Genomic DNA, 27405 nt, shown 5'->3' with positions numbered 1-27405 from the left:
CAAACTCAGCAGCAAACAGTATGCATGCAGTCTGGTAGATCTGGAACACCCAACAATGTATGAGGAAAATTCAGTTACATCCTTTGAGCTGCATCTTACATTTGGTGCAAGTAGGAAAGAGCTGTTTTGAATGCAATACTTGTCGTGCATTTTCATGGAAAAGAAGAGAAACTTAGGGGCCTGAAATTATTTCCAAGGAAAAATAAATTGCGATGTAGTATTTATTCCCACAAAGGGCACGATTCTTTATACGAAATATTTTGAGGTAGTGTGGTATCAACTAGTAATTCTTCTCCTTTGTATGTTGCTAATGCATGTATGTTGACAAACAATGGTTATTATTCGCTTCCTGGGTATGAAAGGATATTTTATACTTCCTCTGAGGAGAAACCATTTTGATTGTGTCTTCATAAGCATCACATGCATTACATTGTTTGTCTTTATTGTAGCCTAGATATTTCTGCTTTGGTGGCGGCCGGAGTGGCCGTGCAGTTCTGGGCGCTACAATCTGGAACCGAGGGACCGCTACGGTTGCGGGTTCGAATCCTGCCTCGGGCATGGATGTGTGTGAAGTCCTTAGGTTAGTTAGATTTAATTAGTTCTAAGTTCTAGGCGACTGATGGCCTCAGAAGTTAAGTCGCATAGTGCTCAGAGCCATTTGAACCATTTTGAACCATTTCTGCTTTGGTGGTGGTTTATAAGATAAATCACTGTGTCAACAAGAATGTCTGCTGCAGATTGCAGATTTTTTAGTATTTACTTTGCTTGTGAACTTTGGTACACAGAAATGATGAAAAATGAAACATCAAATAACAGAAAGTCCGAGTTGGAATATCAACAATAGTGGCTGCAGATAAAACTTGTGTGTATGAGGTATGCTTGCTTGTGAGATTGTGAGGTGTGTTTTCTTTTTGGAAGAAGGCTTTGGCCAAAAGCTTGTATGCAACAGTCAGTTTGTTGTTTCTGTCTGCAACTCAGTGTGTCATCTTCATGATGAGTGAAAGTACAATAAAATAAAACTGTATGCAGCTTTCCATTTTAAATGTGCAATGAAGTGCTTGACGGTTAAGCAGGGAAAGGAGCTGTATTGCCAGTTGACTATGCCAAGTGCACACAGTATGACTGTGGACCAACAGGTGTGCACTCCTTAATTCCATAACTAGAGCATTAAATTGACAATGAATAGAAATATTTATTTTGCACAAAATATTGTCAGTTGCAGGAATAATGGGCTTGGTTTCTTATTTTCACGATCACGTCAACTTTGAATCTCTTGAGTGCACCAAAATTGTTTGCACTAGCAAATTACAGATTTTGTAAATTAAAAAGCAGGCAAGTTCTGAATAATTGATACAATTCATAGCAATCGTGGTAGATAGCCATAGTAGTGGCTAACAGACATCGTGCAAGCTTGTTATTCACCTTCATACAATCAGACTGACCTGCATTTCCACTGTAAAATGTTGAAACAGGTGTCTAACAGATCTCAGATAGAAGGAAGAAAGACGAAGAGGGAAGCAACAAGTGAAGAATGTCAGACAAAATACAGATATTGATTTACAAAGACAACACATTTTCCAACATTATTACTCCAGACTTCACACATTATGACCATACGCTCCACATTCATGTGTCCCTTCTTCATCACAAATAACACATTTATAGTCAGACTGTTATATTTGTTCTAAAATAAAATGGTTTTATCAAAACAGAAAAGGAGAAAATTAGTAATATGTCATATACAGTCCCCTTTGTTGAGACAAAGAAATCATCATATATACTTGATGAAATCAAATTCAAAAGTCATTCACTAATTCCAAATGTCCAGAAATAATTCATATTTACTATCTCAAATAAACCAAAACTTCAAATAAGTGTATATTTGTGAGCAGAAATAAAGTCTTGCACAATTTGCCTTGTCAGACCCATGTATTATTCAAATACATATATAGAGAAAGAGCAATACTGTTCTTCATTATGTTGAGTTGTCAGCTGTCAGTTGTCTTTAATAGTTTCTACATCCTCTCAAGAGGCACACCAGTTACACAATTACCACTAGCAATAGTTGCACACTACACTTTTAATTATTCAACATGTACCACCAAAACACAAGTGGCTTGGTTACTGTTTCTTTTCTTTAAAAGACTGGGATAAAAATTGGTTAGTCATAACATCCAAGGGAATTTTAAATGGGAGCTTCAACTAGATAGGGCCAGTGACATGTGTGTTGCAGATGATGGAACAGGACCGTAAAGCAGCATACGCAATGCCGTGATGTCTCAGGACCCACCATCAAAAGCCAACACCATCCAGGAAGGTTTTTTTCAGAAATAATGGACACGATACCTCGAGGCCATTCAGGGTAGGATTCCAGGATATTATGATGATGTTGACATTCAGTGGATATCATGAAAAAATAGACAGACACATAGTAGGAATAGTTGCACACATGAGATACCTCTGTGTGCGACAAGAAAAGTTTATTTTGGGGTACAGTTAATTTGTTTTCTCCTTATGTAATAATAGTCATTTTTACTTGCAGCAGCATTTGTTTATAAGGAATTCTTGTAAGTTGTAAGTATAAATCTGAGGCCACTGTACAGCTGTGTCAGTCCTATTTTTAGCACACTTTATTTACAGAATACTGCAGATACTTCATAGCTCATTTTCATTGGTGAATGTTCAGTCTAGGGATAACTTAACAAATGGATAGCATGCAGTGTCTTTGTGCATCTCACTCACAAGTAGTTGACTTTTATTTAGCCAAGAGTTCATCTGATGCTTTTACATTATGTGACAAAATTTTATACATTCACAGCTTACTTTTTCTGTGTGAAGAGATCATCCAAGTGATCAGAGACTCCATATTTCGTGCTTCAGTTCCACTCAGAGGGAAACAGTTTAGTGCATATAGTGTCCCCGTCAATTGTACTTAGCTAGACAATACATCACTTGTTCATTCACCGAAGAGTGGAGGTAATAAACTGCCAATACATGAACGAAATCATTACAAGCACCAATTTGTGAGCCCAGCAAAGGAGGCAACTACTGAAAAATTCTAATGGCAGAACTTACAGAAATATAAGTAAAATTAAATTAATTTGTTTGAAACTTGTACATAGAATTCTATAGCACCTCTTACTTGCTTATTTGTCCACGGAAATAAGTCTCACATATTACTAGAAGTATATGTTTCTTATTTACCTGGTTATCTTCAGCTGGCATTTTAAAGTTGTAACTTTGTTCCTTTTCTTATTCGCAAATCAGATACTGTCCTAATAACTAATTTTATATGAGACTACTCACTTACTATTGCAGATAGATTTAAACATATTTACAAAATTTCATGGAAGTAAGAAAAATAGGCTCAGTCTAACTATCTTGTGACTTTTCAAAATTCTGCACTTTCTTCAAAATTTAGTTAGAAGCACCTGTATAACAAGCCAAGCATCATATTACTATTTATTAACACTAATTGATGAGTTTCTTATCATCTAACATATATAGGGCTAAAGGTTAAATTACCCAGCCAAGGCATCTCTATATTTTTCATCAGACCATATTGTAACCAAGATTTTCACTAGGATATGGTCATTTTATGTTTGTAGTATGGTGTTCTATGGTTTTATTCTCCTAGGAAGAGTATGTCTCATTCTTAGCAACTTTGAGGAATAAAATCTCTATATTCTAATCACATTGCTAATACAAATAGTTTACTGTCAGGGTTCATTACAAATGTTTTTTCAGCTTTCATTTGTTAGCAAATGAGGTAGTGACTTATACATTAGAGAAAGAGATCTTCACATCACTACAAGGTCACCATTAATTAATTACTCCCGCTGTACTTGGTTCCATATTTTTATCGTTATATGGTAAGAAGCTTGCTTGGATCTATAACATAGGAATGAGATTTTTTTTTTTTTTTAACTGGCTGTAAATGAAACAATACGTGAAGTTTCCTGATCAAGGCTTAAAGCTAGGGCATTCATATTTATTTTATCACTTGACACAGTTCAACTCAGATCTGTACAGGCATTTGTTTCCACATTACTTATTCATTCAAACCTCTGAAACTGCTAGTATTTATATTGCAGTTAACACAGGTAGATAACCATACATGTTCTGCACGAGACAGTATCTACTCATTTCATAACAATCAATATACACCTGTTTACATGTTCATTTGTTAAATTCCATTCCTTCTGGAAGATAGATCCATTGGTTCCTTCCCAATATTCCATAATCTTGACCATCTTGACCTAAATACTTATTTGGGGAATGTCATTTGACTCTGATTTCCTTTTACAAATTTATCCTAAAAATTACAGTGGTTGTGTACATATTGTTACCAAGTGTGTATGTACTGAATAGTTGCAACAAGCTACACTATAATCTAGTTACTTACAAAATAGTATTAAGATTCATTTAGTAGAATGTAAATAAAGCATCTCAGAGACAACTTAGGACATTATCCACAAAAATCAGGACAATTCCTGTTCATTTTTATTGCATTAGATCAGCCATAATTTGAAAGCATTGTGCAGTGCCTAACTGGACAAGTAATAAATATAACCTCATGTAAAAAAGTATGACTTCTGAGCTCATTGTTTATTTTCTACTTTTGTACTGGTGAAAATATTTCTTATGGTCTCAGTGCGAATAAAATCCTGTAATCTTTTTGCTAATGGGATTGCTATCAATTAACGCTATCATGTGGAATCTGTACTATTTGAAAATGCCCTGTAAACAACTACTGCCATTTCTTATTCTTCTTTAGTAGTAGTGAACATTTGTAATGAGTTTTCAGTAACTTCTTTTCTCCAACAGAGTAGCTTTGCATTTTTCCTCATCTCCTATCATGTTGCTTTTCCCTTCACTTTACACTTTCTGTAATGGAAGTTATTATTGTCTAACTTTCTCTTCCCAGGGGCTTCAGTTTGAGGTAAATGTGGTATGGGATCTATCTGTTTATTCATTTCTTTCTTTTTTTTTCTATCAAATCAGCTGTGTTGTATGGTGCTGAATGTAAGGGAAGGTGGTTTATCTATCTCTTCAAGACTGCTAGAAAATCTACCCATTTCGTTTGTTTATTGGGTGCACATGTTTTCATAAACTGATTAAACTCTTGAAAGATCCTTTCTATGGAGTTGGCTTGAGGGTTAAATTTCAGTATTAAAATCAGTTTAATCTCCTGACCATACAAAAATTCTTTCCACTTTTTACAGGTAAAATTTGATGCATTGTCAGATAACATTGCTGTACGGTTACCAACCATGGGAATATAATCATTTGTTACATGCTTAATGATTGCTATAGCAGTAGTTGAATTTACTGCACAGTATTTGACATATTTGAAAAATATATCATACAATCAAACTACATATTTGTCACCTCCACGAGCAGTGGGCAAAGGTCCTGTCATGGTCACCAATTTAGCTCTATAACTGGAGAATTAAGTTGGTGATGAATATAAATGTTAATTCTGCATGATATATTGTAATTTACAGGAATAACTGGCTTGGTTTCTTATTTTCATGAGCATATCAGACTCCAGTCTCTCAAGTGCCCCAATATCATTCGCACTAGCAAATAGGATTTTTGTGAATTTAAAGGCAAGCAGATTCTGAATAATTACTACAATTCACAGAGATCTCGGCGAGATAGTCGTAATAGTGGCTAAACAGACATCGTGCAAGCTGCTTATTCACCTTCGTACGATCAGACTTACCCACATTTCCATTGTAAAACATTGATACACATGTCTTAACAGAGAACTGGTAGGAAGAGGAAAGACGAAGAGGGAAGTAGCAAGTGAAGTATGTCAGAGAGAAGACAGTTATTCATTTACAAAGACAACACATTTTCCAAACTGATTACTGCAGTCTTTACACATTATGACCATACACTTCACATTCAGTAGACCCTTCTTTCTCACACGTAACACATTTGTAGTCAGATTATTACATTTGCTCTAAAATAAAATAGTTTTATCAAAACAGGAAACAAAGAGAAAGTTACTGGTGTGTCATCGTAACTCCAGTGGATGTGCTCACAAGCTCATCATCTGCAAGCATTATTGGGTTTGCGTGGTGACACACTTTTGCAACTAGTTTCCAACATCCTGTCATATAAAATAAATGTATATGGAAAAGATACAATATATGTAGAAAAAATATGAGCAACAAAAATGAATCACATTGTTACATTATTGACCTAAAGCATTGTCTGCCTTAGCCAGTCACGTAACACAGTTCTGTAAACATCTCTGTGGTAACGACTCACTGTGGTAGCTATCCTTCATAGAGCTCTCTCACACATTTTCTGAGCATGATTGATTAATGGTGTGCTTGTGTGTGTCTGTCAAGTTGTTGTTTCAATTTTATGCAGAATATTTTGATGACTGATGCCACCATTATCTTCAGCTGTGTGAGATTTTCTGTTATGTTTACTTCCAGTACTTCCGAAAGAAGCATATGTTGATTATCAAAATATTGTGTATAAAACAAAAACAACTTGGCATAACACCCAGAAGTACACTGTTAAATAGCTGTCAATCATTTTGCTATTCTGATCTGGATGTAAGTGAAAAGTTACTGTTCTAGCATGAAGGCAATAATGATGATAAGGGTTGTATGGAGATTAATTACTGCAACAGTATCAACACAGAGTGAAGACTAAAAACTTGAAATTGTGTTTAGGCACAAAAGAGATGTAGAACATGTAGGCGCTTCTCTTAGATGATGAGAGTGGTGCAGGGGTGGAAGGTGTGACAGGCCGGATCAAATGAGTTATAATTATGAAGACAAAAAAGCAGCACCATAAACACATGTCTTGGCTTTTCTGCAGAAGCTCTGTTTGGAAGCATTAATTAATTAATTCTGTCAATTTTGATGTCACCTGCTTCTGGAAATATTTTCATCATAGTGATTGTATTTCTGATACGATTCTTCTTAGTGCAGGATTCTCAGACATTCCACAAATTTTAAATAGGGAGACTGAATGTTTTTAGTTGTCTTGGAGTTTTACGCAGGAATCTCATATAGTGTTTGCAACAGTATGCTTGCTGTTGCTGCCCTGTTGGAAGATTAATTTGTTTTCAACTATGTCGGTACTTTACAGGCTGCCATATGGTGTGTGGTGCAGGGTACATCATGTATCACTGTTTCCATGTTAAACGTAGTTTATCTGCAGTCATGCATGTTTGCCTTCAGCATGTCAATGTCTCATGTTAATCCAGCACAACTTATTATGCCACCACAAATAAGCACTGACTCCCCTTTGCTTATTGTGATTGGAATTATTGCACATGTTTTGGCTGAAGCCTTGTATATGCTAGGCATAAAGTAAAAATATGTAAGAAAAATAATAGAATGAAATGTTATTGAAATAAGAAAACATTGTTTTCATTAAGAGCTAAAATTTATTTTATGCAGTCTTTTTGGCCAAAGAGCAAAAACTTTTGTGTTCTCTTTGCATTTTTTAAACAGAGTATTTATGATTTTGAAAACAATGTTGAGAGCTAAGTAAGTCAATAACTTATTTGCAACATTTATTGCTTTCATTCTTTTATTGTGTCCAAAGAAAACCACCCTTCTTCTCATTATTGTGGTTTAGATCTTGTAAGATTCTCATTCAATTTCTTATTAAACCTCAAGTGAAACATGAACTCATCAGCTGTGACTTTTCAGGGCCAAGGATCTTCCTTAGAAATAAACTTTCTCTCTCTCTATTACAGAGAGTCTATTTCTGGAAATTGTCTCTGCTGTGGATGAACATTCAGGTTTTTGTAACTATTGTGGCATATTCTGGCTGTCTCAACTTTTCCAGCTCTTTCTGACAACTGTTGTCTTTTCATTGATGTTCAAAATGAAAATCACACTAGATACTTGAACTTCTGTGTTGTTTTGATGACAACACATTATCTTCATTGTCCACTTTGCAACTTATGCATTTATGTCCATGTACTCCATATTTTCAAAACAAATCTGTAATTGTCTTTTCTGTGCTTATTCTTTTAGCACATGTTTGGTTGCTACATCCAGATTTTGCTTTTAAACTACTAGATTATATGTGGAAGCAAGTCATCTGAATTTAAGACCATTCTTTTGGTAGCCTGATGTAATTTACTTTGTGGAGTTGCGTCGACATATTTCATTAGTACAAATAAACAGAATTGATCAGAAACTATATTCTTGTTGTGACTCTTCAAGCATTCCCAGTGGATGTATTGTGAATAGTCTTAATGAGTTTGCCGCCAGATCATGTTGTGGAATTTGCACAATGTGATTCGGCGGCAAACCCGTGAAGACTATTTACAACTATATCCTTGTCTTATTTCACTATTGATTTCAAATGATAGGGATAGCTATCATAAGAATTTAACTGAGGATTATGGTTTTGTTAATGTATTTTGTGAAAATATTCCATTCTTGTCGTCCATCCCAAACTTTTTCAGCACATTTATAAAAGTGTCTGTCTACATAGTCATATGCAGTCTTGAAATCAACAAGTGTCATAATCAACTCGTCATATCCTATTAGCATCTTGGTTTTGATCAAGGTCTTAATGGTGAAGATAGGGTCTTAGAATGACCATGCTGTTTTGGTACTTGGTAGTCTCCTAGTTGCTGATCTAAGTGACATTCCATTCTGTTCTATTATGCAGTGACTGGGAGAAGCGATATGCCTACACTTTTACTGACATGCTTTTATCCCCTTTAATCCTTTAATGGATAAATTGTTTCATATCTCTAGGCATTTGGTATCTTTTTTTGTGTGCCAGAGCTCTTTAAAGAATCTCTCTAACTGGTCTAATTTTCTGTCCCCCAGCATCTTTAAGAAGCTTCATGATAGTTGATTCCTTGCCATATTATTATTATTATTTTATTGTTGTTGTTGTTTTAAAGATATTTTTAATTGGTATCCGATGTGAAGGCATTAAGTAAGAAAGTTTAATAAAGTGGTTCTTGAAAAACTGGATTGTTCTGCAGAGGTACACAGCTGAGAAGGCATTCAAAACATTTGGTCAGATGGTCATAATGCTCTTTGTTCTTCAAAAGCAGTTTTGTGAAGTTTCTTCTTAAAACATGTGTTTGGCAGTGAATTGTCACACATTTTTGACTTAATGTCATGAGAGAAGTCTGATTGTGAAAACGTGCTCTATCAGTAGTGTGTTTGACTAGTAATGAAAATGTCTTGGGGAGGGGACGGACAAGGAGAAGGTGAGCATGAGAAAAAGAGTCAGAGCGTGCAGTATCAGAAGTTTGAACATGGTAGGGAAGATGGAAAGTCTGAAAAGGCATATGGGTTCAATCTAGACATATATATCACTGAAGTGAAAAGGAAAGAAGGTAAGGATTTCAGTTCAGAAGAATATAGGGTAATATCAGCAACAGCAGAAAATGGTATAAAGGGAGTAGGATTCATTCTCAGCAGGAATGTTGGACAGAGTGTGAGTTACTGTGAACAATTCTGAAATAGTATTGTTCTCACCTGATTCAACAGCAAACAAACACTGACAACAATAGTTCAGAAGGAAGTATTTTTTAATGTATAGTCACACTTTTTCTTTATTTTGCCTGCTGGCTACCAGTTTTGGTTCACAGTACCATCCTCAAGCCATCCTATAATAAAAAAGTATCACAGTGCACAGTTAAAATAATAATCTGAGGAACATTTACGTGGTATTTTTCCTTCTACATTGGTAAATGTGTAGTATTAAGTGCAACCCTCAAATATATAGGTAGCCCCTTACCCCTTGCAGGCAAATGCCACATTTCCTTCTCAAATAAGTGTGTCAAAAACTTAAAGTAAAAAATCATTCCTAAGTTTTAAATGCATGCAAATTGCAGCCAGCAGCAATGAGAGTGCGCCTTACATACAGAGCTTTTTTTTCTTAAAAATACTCTAAAAGTATGTAAAGAAAAAATTATGAGTTTACAAAATCACTTAATAAAACAAAGAATAAAACAGTCCCCACTGTAACAAATCATTAAAAGCAAAATTGCAAATTTTTGGTTGCTATGTTTACATTAACTGTTTTAATATGGTTTATAACACAAACATTGGTATGACCATGAATAATTTAACCAAGTAAGTGTCATCATAATAACAGCATTAGACACTGAAAACCCAAAATTATTTTTATTGAAAAGATGTCCACCATCCAGGGACAAGAGCAGTGCAGTGCAACTGTCACATTTCTGTTTTCCTACACTGTTATTCTCCCTGGATGCTGGGTATCTTTTTAGCAAAAATAATTTTGGGTTTTCAATACCTGTAACACTTTTATTACGATGACACATGATTAAATGATTCATGGTCAAATTGATGTTTATAATGATCTCAACAATGTCAAAAATGATTAAGGTAAATATGGAATCAAAAATTTGCAATTTTGCTTTTAATGATTTATTAAAGTGGGTACTGTTTCATTCTTTGTCATATTACTTGATTTTGTAAATTCATATTTTTTTATTTGTTAGGTAATGTTTATAGTGTGACTATTTTTTAAGAAGGAAAACAATTTGTGTACATAGCGGGTACTTGTGTGATTGCTGGCCACATTTTGTATCCATTTGAAGTGTAATGCTGATTTTTACTTTTAGTTTTTGACGCACTTATTTGGGGAGCAAACGTGATGATTCCCCATTATGGGAGGAAAATACTATGTAAATGTTTCTCACATTGTTATTTTAACTATGGCTGTAATATTGTTTGAGCATAGGATGCCCTTAGGATGGTATTATATACCAAAAGTGGTAGCCAGTAGACAAAATAAAGAAAAATAGACAAAGCAAATATTTTTTTCTGAGTATATCGGACACTGGTCCAACTAGCAGTAAGTCAGAAATGTGTAACTATAATTCAGGTATACGTGTCAAAGTTTCAAGCAGAAGATGAAGAGATAGAGAAAGTATATGATGATGATATTGAATGCGTAATTTGGTATATAAAGGGAGATAATAATTTGATAGTCATGGAGGATTTGAATGCACTTGTAGAATTGAAGAAATAGTTATGGGAGAATATGGGCTTGTTAGTAGGAATTAGAGGGGAAGAAGATTGAGTTCTACAATAAATTTTATTTAGTTATAGTGAATACTCTGAGAATCACAAGAAAAGTTACACTTGGAAAAGACCCAGAGACCTGGGAAGATTCCAGCTGGATTACAACATGATAAAATGGATTCTGAAATCAGATATTGAATGGTAAGGGTTACGTAGGAGCAGATATAGGCCCATGTCACAATTTAGTAATGATGAAGAGTAGACCAAAGTTCAAGAGAATCGTCCAGAAGAAAAAGTGTGGAAGGAAATGGGATACTGAAGTACTGAGTATTGATGAGATACTAAGAATGTGAATACTGCAATAAAGAATACCATAGTTGGCTCTTCAGTTGAAGATGGGTGGACAACTCTAAAAACGGAAATCAGAGACATTGGGCAGACAAATGCAAGTAGAAGGAAGATAACTGCGAAGAAACCTGGGGTAACAGGAGAAATGCTTAAACTGATCAATGACAGAAGAGAGTACTGAAATGTTCAGGGAAAGACATGAATTCAGAAACATTAATCACCGAAGAATGAATGAAATAGGAAGTCTGCAAAAGCCAAGGTTAAATGGTTGCAGGAAAAATGTGAAGAAATAAAAAGAAACAAATGAGCCTAGCAAGGACTAATTCAGCATATAAAAAAGTCGAAACAGCATTTGGTGGAATCAAAAGTAAGGGTGGCAATATTGAGAGAGCAATGAGGATCCTACTTTTAAATGCAGAGGAGAGAGTAGAATGGTGGGAAGAGTACACTGAAGGACCAAATGTGGAGGAGAATGGTCTGATGACTTATTAAAATAAGAAACTGGAAGTTGATATGGAAGTGAGAGGTGATCCAGTATTAGTCAGAATTTAAGAGAGCTATGATAGATTTAAGATCAAATGAGGTAGTAGGAACAGACAACATTCAATCAGAATTTCTAAAGTCACTGGGGAAGTGGTAACCAAACGACTATTCAAGCTGGTGTGTAGAATTTGGGAGACAGGTGACATACCATCAGACTTTCAGAAAAATATTGTTCATTCGATTCAGAAAATAGCAACAGCATATTAGTGCAAGAACTGTTGCACGGTCAGCTTAACAGCACCCAAGTTGCTCACAAAGAAAATATACAGAAGAATGGAAAAGAAAATTGAGTGTTAAATGAGCAGTTTGGCTTTGGGAAAGGTAAAGACATGAGAGAGGCAGTTCTGATGTTGCAGCTGATAATACGAGTAAGACTGAAGAACAACCAAGACACTTTCATGGGGTTTGTTGATAAGGAAAAAGCATTTGACAAAGTAAGCAGTACAAGATATTTGAAATTCAGAGAAAGATAGGCATAAACTATACGGAATGATGGGTAATACACAATATGTACAAGTACCAAGAGGGCACAGTAAGTTTGGAAGATGAAAAACAAAGTTCTTGTATTAAAAAGGGGTGTAAGACAGGGATGCAGTCTTTCATCTTCACTGTTCAGAGAAGAAGCAATGAGGGAAAATAAAAGAGAGATGAGTGGCTGGAAGTGACAGACAATAAGCTCCATCTAGTAAAGCCTACAACGCAAAAGTAGTGTACCTCCTTCCAGCCATGCAGATAGGATGAGGATCTGCTCACTCGTCTTCGCATAGGCCTCAAATGGCATCTTGCTCTAGAGAGAGGACCCTCCAATGTGTCGTGCTTGTTGTGTACAGATCACTGTGTGCCACATTTTATTAGACTGTGTTTTATTTTCTGACCAAAGTGTGGTAGCAGATCTGCTGACAGATCTGCCCACTATTTTAGGTAACATTCACATCATTCACATGAATGAGGTGAGAGGTTAAGGTTTTGTGAGATGTCCAACTTGTTTCCTAAAATTTTTTGGGATGTTCTTAATGTGTTAAAGGGTGACTGCCTCACATATATTTTTTGTAAGTTGTCAGGCAGTCACATTTCCCTGTGCCTTTCTTTCAGTTCTTCTATGGTTTCACATCTGTTTTAATCCCAGGTACATCACTTTTCACCCATTCTCAGCTGTCTTCAGGATTGTGAGAGAGAGTGATTGTGTGGCTCAACAGGAGTGAGGTGGGAGTCAGTGAATGAGTGTCATTTTATGGATTCCCTTCTCACTATGTGCAATAATTTTAGAGACTTTATCCACATTCATTTGTGTTAATGAGGTTAAGGCCACTGATAACCTCACTGTTGAGTGCCCGTAGGCTCCACACACACACTCACTCACACACACACACACACACACACACACACACACAAAGGTTTAGAGGTCATATCATGTACATTAAAATCAGTAAAGCAGTTGTGTAATGGAACACTGTTAGTTGAATCTACTAGTGATAAGCCTCTGGAAGGCTAAATACCTAGTGAAATATGCCATAGAAATTGAGCTCCACAACACCTTGAACTGAGAAAAGATGTTGTATCATGTAGAGATCTGGTTGACATTTCCAAGGAGGAACTGAAAGATGAATGGGTTCAAGAATGGATCATTGACATGCAAAATATGTCGGAAAGGGTGGATGGGGCTCTAATAAAATCTGACTCCTTCATCCCTTTCTTCAGTAGCACAAAACTCTCTAGGCAGATTTTCTTCACCTAAGTATACAGTCCTATGTCCCCAACACAATGCACCGATTTAAATACCAAAATCAAGGGCGCACCATGTAGAATGTAACGGTGTAGTCACTTTTGGCAAATATGTCGAGGCTGTGCAGGACAGAGTTTGTTGCTCCTCTTCTGAAGTGCATAAATTGCTCTGGGGATCACCCTATCTGGAGTAGGGAATGCAAGGTCTTCACTGAAGAAACGAATACATCCCATATGGAGATTTGTAAGGCCACACACCCTCCAACATTCACTACTTGATTTGATTTTGCCATTAAAAAGCATATGGAATGAAAAATCTCTCCAGGGCAACCATCTAGTCTCAAGACAAGGCAGTTTTTATACCTCTCCTCAAACCAGGAAAGGACTGCACATGTCCTGGTAGTTAAAGAAGTGTTGCCTTAACGAGATGTGTAGAAAAGACTCTGAAGCAACCATCGTTTGGCCTGCTTATTAGAGAAAGAGGCAACTCCTTAGCTAATCTCAGTGTGGATTCCAGAGATTTTTTATCCACTGTCAACAACTTGACACTACTAGAATGGGCTATTCAGCAGCTTTCCTACATTAACATCACTGTCTTGATATATTCTTTGACACCAGTAAGGTGTATGACAGTACTTGTAGATACAATATTCTTGCACAACTCCATCAATGCAGCTTTCGTGACCATCTCTCCATCTTCATATTGTCTTCCATGTCTCAGCGGTTTTTTAGGTCCAACATTGGTGACACGTTGTTGGATTGTTTTGAGCAAGAGAATGGTGTCCCACAGGGAAGTGTTTCAAGTGTTACCTATTTGCCATAGCCATAAACAGAATTGCTACTACAATAAGGAGTCCTGTACAATGCTGCTCATTTATGGACGATTTTGTTGTTTTCTATTCCTCCTCCAGTGTTGTGACATTGACTCATCAGTTGCAGTGCAGAGGTTAGAGCAGTCGGCTGCAAAGACAGGTTTTCAGTTTTCTGCACACAAGTGTGTATGTAATCATTGTAATTATTCTTGTCATATTTTTAATTTATCTGAGTTGCATTTGAGGGATACCATTCTACATTTTTGGGCCTCATTTTTGGACTCCAAATTGTTGTGGTTACCCTACCTGAGAGCCAGAATGCCAAAGGCACTCAGTATCAAAAAGTACCTTAGGCGCAGGTCCTGGGGAGCATATAGGGCATGTCTGCTGCAGTTTTGTAGGGCTTCTGTGCATTTGCTCCTAGACTATGGGTGCACAATGTATGGGTTGGCAATGTATTCTTACCTGAAGATCATTGACACTATCTACCATGGCCACATGTGCTTATAGGACCAGCCTCATACTCTGTGCTGAGGCTGGGGAACCGACACCCACCATCAGCTCCATGTGTTGCATCAGGCATGTAAGTTCCTCACAGCTCCAACTTCACCTGGGTACCATACCGTTGCTCATCCACCTCTGGACTGCCTTTTCTCCAATCGTTCATGAGCAACAACACCATTTGCAATCCACATGCAGCATGTGCTGTAGTTGCTTGTTGTGGTGTAAGTTCAACCCCAAATCCAGGGTTTTCTATGCTTGCCACCAGGGTTACTGCAGAGACCCAGAGTAATTTTATGTTTAGTTCAGTACAGGAGAGATTGCACTCCTACATATGTTTTTAAGACATTATTTTATGTCATTTTAATTGAGCATTAGAACTCCACAGCTGTCTGCTTGTATGGTAGGGGTGAAACAGGGGGACTCTGTAGTTCTGTTGTTCTCCCTGATTGTTTCCTCAATTTCCAGTATGTGACAGCTTTTCTGTCTTCAACACAAAATTATATGTGATCTTTCCAGCACTGAAGTAGATGAGGTGTGCTTCAAATACTAAATTCCTTGTCTGTTCTGATTCTCTGAATGCCCTTCACTCTCTAAAGTGCTTGTGCACCACAGATAAAGCAGTGTAGAATGTTCAGGATGCCATCCTCCAACTACAATGGCTAGGGAAGAAGATGTCTTTCTGCTGAGTACCAAGGCACATGGCTATTACAGGGAACAAAAGGGTGGATGTAGCAGCCTAGGAGATGTGTCACAGTCCCATATTATTTCAGTGTGCCGTCACCATGAGTGCTATCTCCTCACTGTGGAGGTACAGAGCGATATGTCAATGAGAAAATGAGTGGCTGGAAGTGACAGATAATAAGTTGCATCTAGGAAAGCCCACTATGCAGCCATGGCATAATTCCTTTCAGCCACGAACATGGGATGAGGTTGTCTCTACTTGTCTTTGCTTAGGCCATAGCCCTGTGACACACGGATTCTTGTTGTAGTGAGAGGACCGTCCAATCCAGCAGCAGATTTACCCTTTATTTTAAGTGATGTTTAAATGAATGCAGTTAGAGTTTTAAGGTTTTGTGATCTGTCCAGCTTGTTTCCAGAAATTTTAGGAAGATATTCTTAATGTGTTAACATGGCAACTGGCTCATGCCTGTTTTTTGCAAGTGGTCAACCACTCACATTTCCCCATGCTGTTGTTTTAGCTCCTCTCTCATTTTACTTACATTTTCATCCCAGGTGTAGTACATTTCATAATTTTTCCTTTGTTTTATAGCCTATGTTATGCAATGATCATGTGGCTCGACATTGAGTGAGGTTGGAGTGAGCAAAAGGAGACTAGCAGAGACAAGGAGGACATTCCTGTCCAAAATAAGTCTATTACTATCAAACATTGGTCTTAATCAGAGGAAGAAATTTCTGAAAATGCACGTTTGGAGCGCGTCATTGTATGGTAGTGAATCATGGACTGTAGGAAAACCAGAAGAGAAGAGAATCAGAGTTTTTGAGATCTGTTGCTTTTTAAGAATGAAAAAAATCAGGTGGACCAATAAGGTAAGGACTGATGAGGTTCTCCACAGAATTGGTGAAGAAAGGAAAATGCAGAAAGCACTGACAGGAAGAAGGGAGAGGATGATTGGACATCTGTTAACGCATCCAGGAATAACTTCCATGATACTAGAGGGTAAAAACTGTAGAGGAAGACAGAGATTGGAATACATCCAACAAATAATTGAGGACATTAGGTGCTAGAGCTTTGAATTCTTGGCGGGCTGCAACAAACCAGTCAGAATACTTTAAAAAATGTTGATATTTTTTCTAATTTTCATTTGGAGCTGTTCTTTTCTTTTGGGGACTAGATTTCTTTGAAATTTTGTGTAGTGCAGTTCCACTTCTTTGAATATTTAGGATATTTTTGTAGAGCATCTTCAAATTCGTCATTCAACCATGGGTGTTTTCTTTTTGATTTGATTTGATTTGATTTTTTATTGGTCCAGTTTTATCATATAGCACAAATTGTACAATTGATATTGGACAGGTCAAAGATAAGTCACAATAATACATAGTATTAACAATTAAAACCTGCTACAATTAATTTTATTACTTATTCAGAAATTCTCTGACAGAATAGAAACAGTGCTTTATTAGAAATGCCTTTAGTTTAGCTTTAAATATTGGATGAGTAGTATTTTTTATTTCCTCTGGTATCTTATTGTGTAGTATTACACCAATGTTAAGTATGCTCCTCTGATAGGTGGTTGTTCTGTGATATTTTTGATGTATATTTGATTCCCTTCTGGTATTATAGTTGTGTACACTTTTGTTCTGTAACCGTTTGCCTGTTTTCAGGAGTAGTCCCTAGTGAACAAGATATTTTCATAAATGAATGAACTTGGAACTTTTAGGACACCAAGCTCAGTAAAATGGGATTTACAGGACTCCATCTTTTTAAGGCCACAAATTACTCTTAAAGCTCTTTTTTGTATTCTAAAAACCTTTACACTGTGAGTTGAGTATCCCCAGAAAATGATCCCATATCTCATTAGTGAGTGGAACTGTGCATAGTATGCCTGCAGTACTGTTGTTTTGCTTGTTGTTGCTTTTAAAATTCTTAGGCCATAGCACACAGATGATAGTTTTCTACGAAAGGTATTTATATTTGTGTCCCACTAAGTCTTGCTGAACCCAAAGACCCAAGAATTTTGTGACACTTACATCTTCTAGGGGATCATTTTTTAATTGGGCTTGAATAGACATTTGATTAGTTGGAGCAAATAAATGAAAATCGACACACACAGTTTTTTCAGTATTTATAATGAGTTTGTTTTTTGTGAACCACTCAGAAAGTCTTTTCATAGCACTTTCTGCTATGGACTGCAAAGTTTCTGGACTGGATCCAGTGAGCAATATGCTGGTGTCATCGGCAAACAGGATAGTTTTTGTGGGACTCATATATTCAACTAAGTCGTCCACATAAATCAAGAAGAGTAGTGGACCTAAGATTGAGCCCTGTGGTACACCATATTTTATTGCTAATTCCCTAGAAAGAAAGGAGTTGTTTCTTGTTTTATTCATTTTGTTGAATTCATACTGAAGTGATACTTTCTGCCTGTGGTTTTTTAGGTATGAACACAACCAGCTATGTGCTACACCTCTTACTCCTCGTCTTTCTAATTTTTCGAGCAGAATTTTATGGTCCAGGAAATCGAAGGGTTTTGATAGATCCAGAAAAATACCTGCAGCTAATTTATGTTGATCAAGGGATTTTAAAATGCAGTCTAAGAATTCGAAAATTGCTGTCTGTGTAGATTTAGACTTTCTAAAACCATGTTGTTGTACTGTAAGAGGTGCATATTTATTTATGAAACTTAAAAGCCTGTCATAGAAGAGTTTTTCTAGAATTTTTGAGAAGGAACTTAACTGTGACACGGGTCGGTAGTTTGATATTTTTTCAGAAGAACCTTTTTTTAGCAGTGGTGAAACTTTTGCTATTTTAAAAATATCTGGGAATACACCAGTTTTTAAAGAGAGGTAGAAAATTTTTGCCAAGGGGTTTGCTATGTGGTGAGCACATGCTTTTAATATGAAATCAGGTACTTCATCAAGACCACTTGACATTTTATTGCTTAATGATTTAATTGTACTTATAATTTCATTGGGGTTTGTATCATACACATACATAGAAGCAGTCGAGATCACTGACTTGCTGGAGAAACTTGGGACTGGTCCTTGACAGTGTACTTGAATGAGGCCTTCAGCTAGTGAAGTGAAGTATTCATTGAATTTTTCCACAACTGAATTTGGGTCTGTGACTTTTGAGCCTTCTAGTGTTAATGATACATTCTTTTTCTTTGGCACTGAGCTATAAGTTTCTTTCTTTATAACTCTCCATGTGGATCTCATTTTGTTGGATGAGTTTCTTATTAAATTGTCATTCCACATGATTTTTGTCTCTTTGACTGCTCTACCATAGGTTCTTTTGTAGGCTTTTGAATAATTTGCGAATTCTTGGGTTACTCTATATTTCTTACAAGAGTACTGCTGAAATCTGTTTCTCTCACTGGAAATTTTTATGCCTTTAGTTATCCATTGCTTATTATTGTTAGGTTTTACTGTTTTTACTACTTTTGGAAATGCTACATTAAAATAGTGAAGAAAGATGCTCTGAAAACTCATGTACATGCTATCAACATTGTTCTGAGTGGCAATACTTTCCCAGTTTTCCTTCGCCAGTAAGAGATTAAAAATTCTAATGTTATCTTCAGAAAAGGTTCTTTTTTCAACTACTTTTCCAGAACTGCTACTACTTGTTGGCATTTCTATACACAGCAGCTGTGCCTCATGATCACTACAACCCATGCTCAGTACGCTGCTTGTGAATCTGTATGTTGTTTCAAAGATGAATATTTGGTCAATAATGGAATTTGTGCATTCTGTTAATCTTGTTGGACAGTGTATTGTGGGGATCATATTGAATGTGTTGGTCATATTTATCAAAGCATCTCTGCTGCTGCTGTCTTTTGAAAAATCAATATTGAAATCACAACAAAACTCTATCTTCATATTTATCCTGTTCAGCAGAACCTCTAGTTTATTCATGAAGACTGACAGGTTTCCACTTGGTGCTCTGTATATATTAATAACTATGAAATTAAGCTCTGGCAGTTTGGTAATGGAAAGTTAAAACTCTTTTTCAATTGAGTCAATATAACTTTTACTGACATCGCAGAACTTTATTTGTTCTTTCACAAAGATAGCAGAGCCACCATGTTTGGAAAACTCTCGGCTAAAATGACTTGCTAATCTATATCCTGAGATTGAGGTTAATTTTACTTCGTCATTTCGTAGCTAATGTTCAGTAATGCAAATTATGTCTATGTTTAGTGCATACCGGAGTAGTGCTTGCAACATGGAAATTTTATTTGTGAGTGACTGAACGTTATGGTATAGTATAGCAAAATCTGGGTACTTAGTAACTTTAGTTGAAACGGTTTCTGATTCTTTATCTAATGGCATTCTAATACAGCACTTACCCTAAAAAATTTTCTGTATCTTTCTTGTGTGTGGCTTCTGTTCGCTGGTGGCAATCATCTTTTATCTAAAAGGCTGTTCATTTTGAAGCTTCTTGAATTCTTTTGGTCATTTTTCTCATTTCTGAGAGTCCATTGTGACCAGTTGTTCCTGGTATGTATTTATTATTTCCTGATCAACAGTTAGTTATTCTATCCTGTACTTGTGTATCTCAGAAAGTTTCTTGTTGATGTTGTTAGGGACGGATTTCATTCTTGTTAGATAATGGTCTGAATGGAAACTGGCTCTTCTCTCTGCTATTTTCCAGGCCTGGTTCTTGCTGCACGATCAATTTTAATCTCTCGTAGTATGGAGTTGGGTGACCACCATGTTTTCATTTGGAACAGTTGTGTTTTTCCTTGGTGAACTATGTAGTACTTTCTACAGTGTTATAACATTGGGAGAGAAGTACACACATAAATACAGGCAAACAGTGTGCATTTAGTTTTGCTTCATATCAGTTGTATACTGGTTGCAGTCTCAGACAGACACAGTATGAGTCAAATAAGAAAACTATTTCATTGTCACTTACCTCTTGAAGTATCAAAAAGAGATTCATTAATGTAATTTGCTAGAAAATTATTGAACGAATGCATGATTCCAACAAATAAACCCAACAAAAACATACAAAATCAATTTGCACATGATCAGCATGTCAGCATACCACACCACACTGCTAGTCTAAAATGACCAGTTTTGAAATGGTCATTTTGATGTTAGCTGCCTGTCAGTGTTGCTGATGATTTCTTATTATAGCTTGCTGAAGCTCTGGCTACTAAAATGAAATTGTGATTTTTTAATTTAGTCTGTTCAGTGCCTAGACAGTGTTTACCAGTTTTGTATTTTGTACTCACATGCACCATATATTACATATTTATTGCGGTATAGTGAGGTTTCACTGTTGGTGCTTATGACGGTTTGTCTTAATATAGTGTCCCAAAGCTCTCAGATTCTTGAAGTTTCTTTTTCTCCACTTCTCTTGTGGTTCACATTACAAATCCATTTGCTTTTGTACTTGAGGCATGCAGTTTCAAAAACTTCTTTCTCAATTATGTGTCAATATTTAATATCAGTAGAGTTCTTACATTGAAGAACAAATTTTTCTTGTGCATCAAACTGGTTCTCTTCTATAGCTCCTACGGCCACAGTTAAATTTAACTTGGTTAATGTTCATTTATAACATACATTATTGACTGTTCATTGATTAAATGGCTCTGTACTTTTGTTAATATTATTGGTTACCATCCAGTTGATGCTGTTGTGCAAGTTGTACATATCCATAAGAAAGTGCAGGTTATCTATTATATGCAGGTAAATACCAGAAGCACATAAAAAACTGAAATCTTGAGTTTCCATCTCATACAGACCTGCTGCGTCTTATCAACAAAATCTTACTTTTCTATCTGATGTGGTTTGTTGTTATTGTTGTGGTCTTCAGTTCAAAGACTGGTTTGATGCAGCTCTCCATGCTACTCTGCAAATCTCTTCATCTCTGAGTAACTACTGTGACCTACATCCCTTTGAAACTGCTTACTGTATTCATCTCTTGGTCTCCCTCAACAACTTTTACAACCCCACACTTCCCTCCACTACTAAATTGGTGATCCCTTGATGCTGTAGAATATGTACTACCAACTGATCCCTTCTTTTAGTCAGGTTTTGTCACAAATTTCACTTTCCCAGATTCCATTCAGTGCCTCTTCATTAGTTACGTGATCTACCCATCTAATCTTCAGCATTCTTCTGTAGCACCATATTTCAAAAGCTTCCCTTCTCTTCTTGTCTAAACTGTTTATCATCCATGTTTCACTTCCATACATGGCTACATTCCATACAAATACTTTCAGAAAGGACTTCCTGACATTTAAATCTATACTCAATGTTAACAAATTTCTCTTGTTAAGGAATGCTTTTCTTGTCATTGCCAGTCTCCATTTTATATCCTCCCTAACTCGACCATCATCAGTTATTTTGCTTCCCAAACAGCAAAACTCATTTACTACTCTTAAGTGTCTCATTTTGCTTTTGTTGAAGTTCATCTTATATCTTTCTTTCAGGATACTGTACATTCTGTTCAACAGCTCTTCCAAGTCCTCTGCTGTCTCTGACAAAATTACAATGTCATCTGCAAACCTCAAAATTTTTATTTCTTTTTTCTGAACTTTGATTCCTACACCCAATTTTTCTTTTGTTTCCTTTACTGCTTGCTCAATATACAGATTGAATAACATCGGGAATAGGCTACAATCCTGTCTCTCTGCCTTTTCAATCACTGCTTCCTGTTTGTGCCCCTCGACTCTTATAACAGCCATGTGGTTTCTGCACAAATTGTAAATAGTCTTTTGTTCCCTGTATTTTACCCCTGCCATTTGTGGAATTTGAAAGAGAGTATTCCAGTCAACATTGTCAAAAGCTTTCTCTAAATCTGCAAATGCTATAAAAGTAAGTTTGCCTTTACTTGACCTATCTTCTATGAGATGTAGGGACAGTATTGCCTCATGTGTTTCTACATTTCTCCGGAATCTGAATTATCTTCTCTGGGGTCAGCTTCTACCATTTTGTCCATTCTGCTGTAAACAATTTGTGTCAGTATTTGCATTTGTGACTTATTAAACTGAATATTTGGTAATCACCTGTCTCATACATCTTGCTTGTCATGGCTGGCTCTTCCAAGGCTATCAGTAACTCTAATGGAATGTTACCTACCCCCAGGGCCTTGTTTTGATTTAAGTGTTTCAGTGCTTTGTCATATTCTTTTTGGAGTATCATATCTCCCTGCTCATCTTCCTTTATGTCCTCTTCCATTTCTGTAATATTGCTCTCAAGTACATTTCCCTTATATAGATCCTTTATATACTCCTTCCATCTTTCTGCTTTTCCATCTTTGCTTTTGACTGGTTTTCGAGCTGAGCTCTTGGTATTCATACAGATGATTCTCTCTTCTCCAAAGTCTCTTTAATTTTCCTGTAGGCAGTATCTATCTTAAGCCTAGTGATATATGCTATCTGGTTCCTGAATCTAACCATAATATAATCAATCTGAAACTGTCCAGTGTCTCCAGGCCTCTTCCACATATACAACCTTCTCTCATTGTTATTAAATCAAGTTTTAGCTATGATTAAATTATGTTCTGTGCAAAATTCTACCAGGCAGTTTCTTCTTTCATTTCTTTCTCCCAGTCCATATTCACCTACTACTTATCCTTTGCTTCCTTTATCTACTATTGAATTCCAGTCCTCCATGACTATTAAATTTTCAGCTCCCTTAACTATCTAAATAATTTCTTTTATTTCATCATACATTTCCTCAATCTCCTCCTCATCTGCAGAGCTACTTGGCATATAAACTTGTAGTACTGTGCTGAGTGTGGACTTCATGTCTATCTTGGCTACAATAATGCATTCACTATGCTGTTCATAGTAGTTTATCTGTGTTTCCATTTCTTTACTTGTTATTAAACCTATTCCTGCATTACCCCTATTTAATTTTGTATTTATAATCCTGTATTCACCTGACCAGAATCCTGTTCCTCCTGCCACCGAACTCACTGATTTCCACTATATCCAACTTTAACCTATTCATTTCCCCTTTTAAATTTTCTAACCTACCTAACTGATTAAGGATCTGAAATTGCAAGCTCCGATCCATAGAACACCACTTTTGTTTCTCCTGATAACAACATCCTCCTGAGTAGTCCCCACTAGGAGATCCGAATGGGGAATATTTTGCCCAAGAGGATGGAATATTTTGCCCAAGAGGATGCCATCATCATTTAGCCATACAGTAGAGTTGCATGCCCTCAGGAATAATTATAGCTGTAGTTTCCCCTTGCTTTCAACTGTTTGCAGTCCCAGCACAGCAGGGCCATTTGATTGGTGTTACAAGGCCATTTCAGTCAATCATCCAGACTTTTACCCCTGCAATTACTGAAAAGGCTGCTGCCACTCTTCAGGAAGCACATGTTTGTATGGCCTCTCAACAGATACCTCTCTGTTGTGGGTTCTCCTACAGAATGGCTGTCTGTATCACTGAGGCACACAAGCCTCCCTATCAACAACAAGGTCCATGGTCCATGGGGGTTGATATGGTTTATGGAGTACTGATTAGTTGTCCTCTCTATTCCAACTCTGTGTAACTTTATGCCATAACATTAACATACAATGTTTTATGAAAACTAATTGATATGACTTATAGAGTACTAATTAGTTTACATAAAATATCATACATTACTGTTATTATTTAATTGGATAGACAAAAAATGTACTTGCCAAGTAGCAGCAGAACACACACATAAAAGATTGTTGTGACTGGCAAGCTTTTGGAGCCAGTGGCTCCTTCTTCAAGCAGAAGGGTTGAAGGGGAAGGAAGAGGGGTGAAGGAAAATGACTGGAGAGGTCTAGGAAGAGGGGTAGATTTTGGGAAAGTCACCTGCATGGTAAGTCTCCCCTGACCGACAGTTTCCCAAAATCTACCCCTTTTCCGAGACCTCTCCAGTTCTTTTCCTTCACCCTCTTCCTTCCCCTTCAACCCTTCTGCCTGAAGAAGGAGCCACTGGCTCCAAAAGCTTGCCAATCACAACAGTCTTTTATGTGTTTGTTCTGCCGCTGCTTGGTGAGTAGAATTTTTTGTCTTTCCAATTAAATAATTTTATCAATAATTCATTGTTTTTGTGTGTTAATGTTGTAGCTAAAGTTCACAGTATTGGGATAGAGAAGAAGATATGGAAAAAAAGCACTGTGGAGAGGTGGCTGATGTTCCTCTTCATGAACAGATGACATTATGTTATTAGTGTAAACTCCTGTCAACCATGAATTAATGCTTCACAGAGTTGTTGCCATGTCAGAGTGGTTAATGTCAAGCTTCTGACAACTTTCTCCATTATTGTCATTGAGAGATAATAAGTCACCATGAAATATAATGTTCTTTTGTCAACCATGTTCACATAAACAATACTGATTAGGAAACTAACTGAACTGTCAATGCTGTTGGTACATTGTTTTGAAGTAATGTGTTTGTGACATGCCATTGGAGGTAGGGGATGGGCAATAGCTGATATTATTTTGAGGAAAGGTAAATACATTTGTAAGGATAGTAGGAAAAAAAGAACCTCAGTCATTTTTTATGACATTCATGATACTGTACATAGCTTTTAATACTTTTATGATTATAGCTGATAGGATAGTAATTACTGAATGAAATGAAGTTCAGAAATGTAGGATGGAATGGATATTTAACATTTTATATTCTTTAGTGGTTTTGTGTTATGCCTTCCTCCATGTAAAGTAAATTATGGTTGGCTGGAAAAACTACTAAACTGATTATTAATTCTAGTTTCTGTTTCATTGTCCCCGATTTTACTTACAATTGACCAGCAAGTCTTTGAAATGTTATTTTAACCTCATATCTGTTGGCTGCGTATTTCTGATTTTAATCTCCTGACTTCTTTGTGGTACTTATATTTATACTGCTTGTAGAGTTCTTTACATAACTCTGAGTTAGTCAGTCTGTGTAAGCTACACATGTTTTCCATTTTTTCTTTCAGATCTTTTGTTTTAAAATTTAATGGCACAGGTTTTGATTTTGAAGCTTGATTTTTCTGGATACTCACTTTTTTTAATGGAATGGCTGTATTTAAGTGCTTAGTCATAATTTCTGTGAACATTGTCCATTTATTTGGAAGGAAAATCAGCATTGGCTGTATTTTTTGTTTTATTGTCCGCAAAATCGATTTTCGGTTACTTAGTGCCCATCCTCAGTGCTGCAATATACAATTAAAATTGGTAGGCTCTGGTACCAAGCTATAACCACAAGCTTAGAGTGATCACATTGTTGACCCCAGTGGTACTCATAACTGATTCCCATGATGCCTGGCTTAAACTGTGTCTTAGTGTAGCAATGTCGTTTGCAGATAATATTCGCCTGTGTTCATACATTTTTCTCGGTTTGTATTTGGTATTCCAGTTTTACACCAGTGTATGGCCTAAATGATCTGAGAGGTGACCATTTATTGTGTATGTTGAGATGATGTGGTCATAATGTGTGATAACATGATCAATTGAACTACTATGTGTGTTAGGTATTCTGGTGGGTACTAGTCCAAGAAGATCTTCAGCTCCATAAGACAGGATACAATCTGCAGAATGTTTGCTTTCCTGGCCATCATGTAAAGTGTTGATAATCAGATCTCCCAGCATGACAAGATTTATACTTCTACAGCCTGACATTAATTTACTTAAAACTCCTTCAAGTGATTACAGAAAAGCATCAAAGCTTCCACATGGGGATTTTTATATACCTATGACAAAGAAAGGAACAGTGAAAAATGTGATTTTAAGAAATGCAATTTCGAAATCTTTGTCAACACAGAAATTGTTTCCCCATAGCACTTTTTCCATGTGATTATGAACTTACATTTTCTTGAGTAGATGGCAACACCACCACCTTTATTGTGTGTTCTGCAGTAGAACATAGCTAGGTTTTAGCCTACTAATTACAATATTGAATGTTATTCACTGGTTTCCTGGTGTTCTGTTACTATTACTACATGTGGAGATAGTCCTGTGATAAATTATCCAAAAGCATCTATTTGGTTTTCTAAAACCTATATTATAATGAAAAAGTGATAAATTATTCTCATGTGGACTGACATCTTCTTGAGGCACATATAAAACACATATAGTTGCAGCTGGTGTTGTGCTGGTGGAAGGTTTTATTATGTTAAAAAAAAATCATTGCTCTCGTCCTGCCGATGCATTGTTTTACTGACCTGGCATTTCGTGGTTGATTCTCCCAAGTATTTGTTATTTTTTTCCTTAAGAGGGATGGTTTCTGCAACACAACACTGCACATTCAATTTGCTGTTCACTATTTCCTGGATCCATTTTATAACTAAGTCCTTCCCTAGTCTGTTGAGATGTAAGCCATGTGATGTGTGGAAGCTCCTTCTTACACACCTTATGTCCACAAATATAACATTTTTGAATCTTGTGCATGCATTTAGGATCTGTTTATTTGTGCTTCATACTTTGTTATTTACACATGACCAGACTGGCAAGTCATGTCAATGTGAAACAGAGAAGATGATCACATTTGAACTTCTCGGCTCATGTAGCCTTCTTTTAAGTGAGATCACTAGATCTTTCATTTTGTTTTTTGCTACATCATTTGTTCCTGCTAAGTACATGAAAAAGTCATTACTTGTTGTTGCTGTTTTCATGTCATGTTTCATGGAAGTCTCTGCCGGTTGAAAGCGACACTGTCGTTCTTTGTTTCTGATGTCCTTCTTTCCCTGTGATTCGAAGCAGCTTGTTGAGATATCACAGTCTACAGTTCCAAACAGACAATAGTTAAACTTTTTAAGTGCCCATATTAGCTGAATACCCACATTCAAATTTCAATAAAGT

At 36.5% G+C, this 27405-nt stretch overlaps 1 long non-coding RNA gene across 1 annotated transcript; it reads right to left on the bottom strand.

The window, feature by feature from the left end:
• Positions 1–27405, bottom strand: LOC124615380. The gene is made up of 3 exons (XR_006979783.1): positions 27387–27405; positions 27200–27290; positions 1–40 (listed from the first exon to the last, which is right to left on the bottom strand). It is a non-coding gene; the product is annotated as an uncharacterized LOC124615380 (long non-coding RNA).

This window comes from Schistocerca americana, chromosome 5 (assembly GCF_021461395.2).
Source record: "Schistocerca americana isolate TAMUIC-IGC-003095 chromosome 5, iqSchAmer2.1, whole genome shotgun sequence".
Classification (NCBI taxonomy): Eukaryota; Metazoa; Arthropoda; class Insecta; order Orthoptera; family Acrididae; genus Schistocerca; species Schistocerca americana.
The sequence above is the reverse complement of the archived record's forward strand: the minus strand, read 5'-3'. Positions and strand labels throughout refer to the sequence as shown.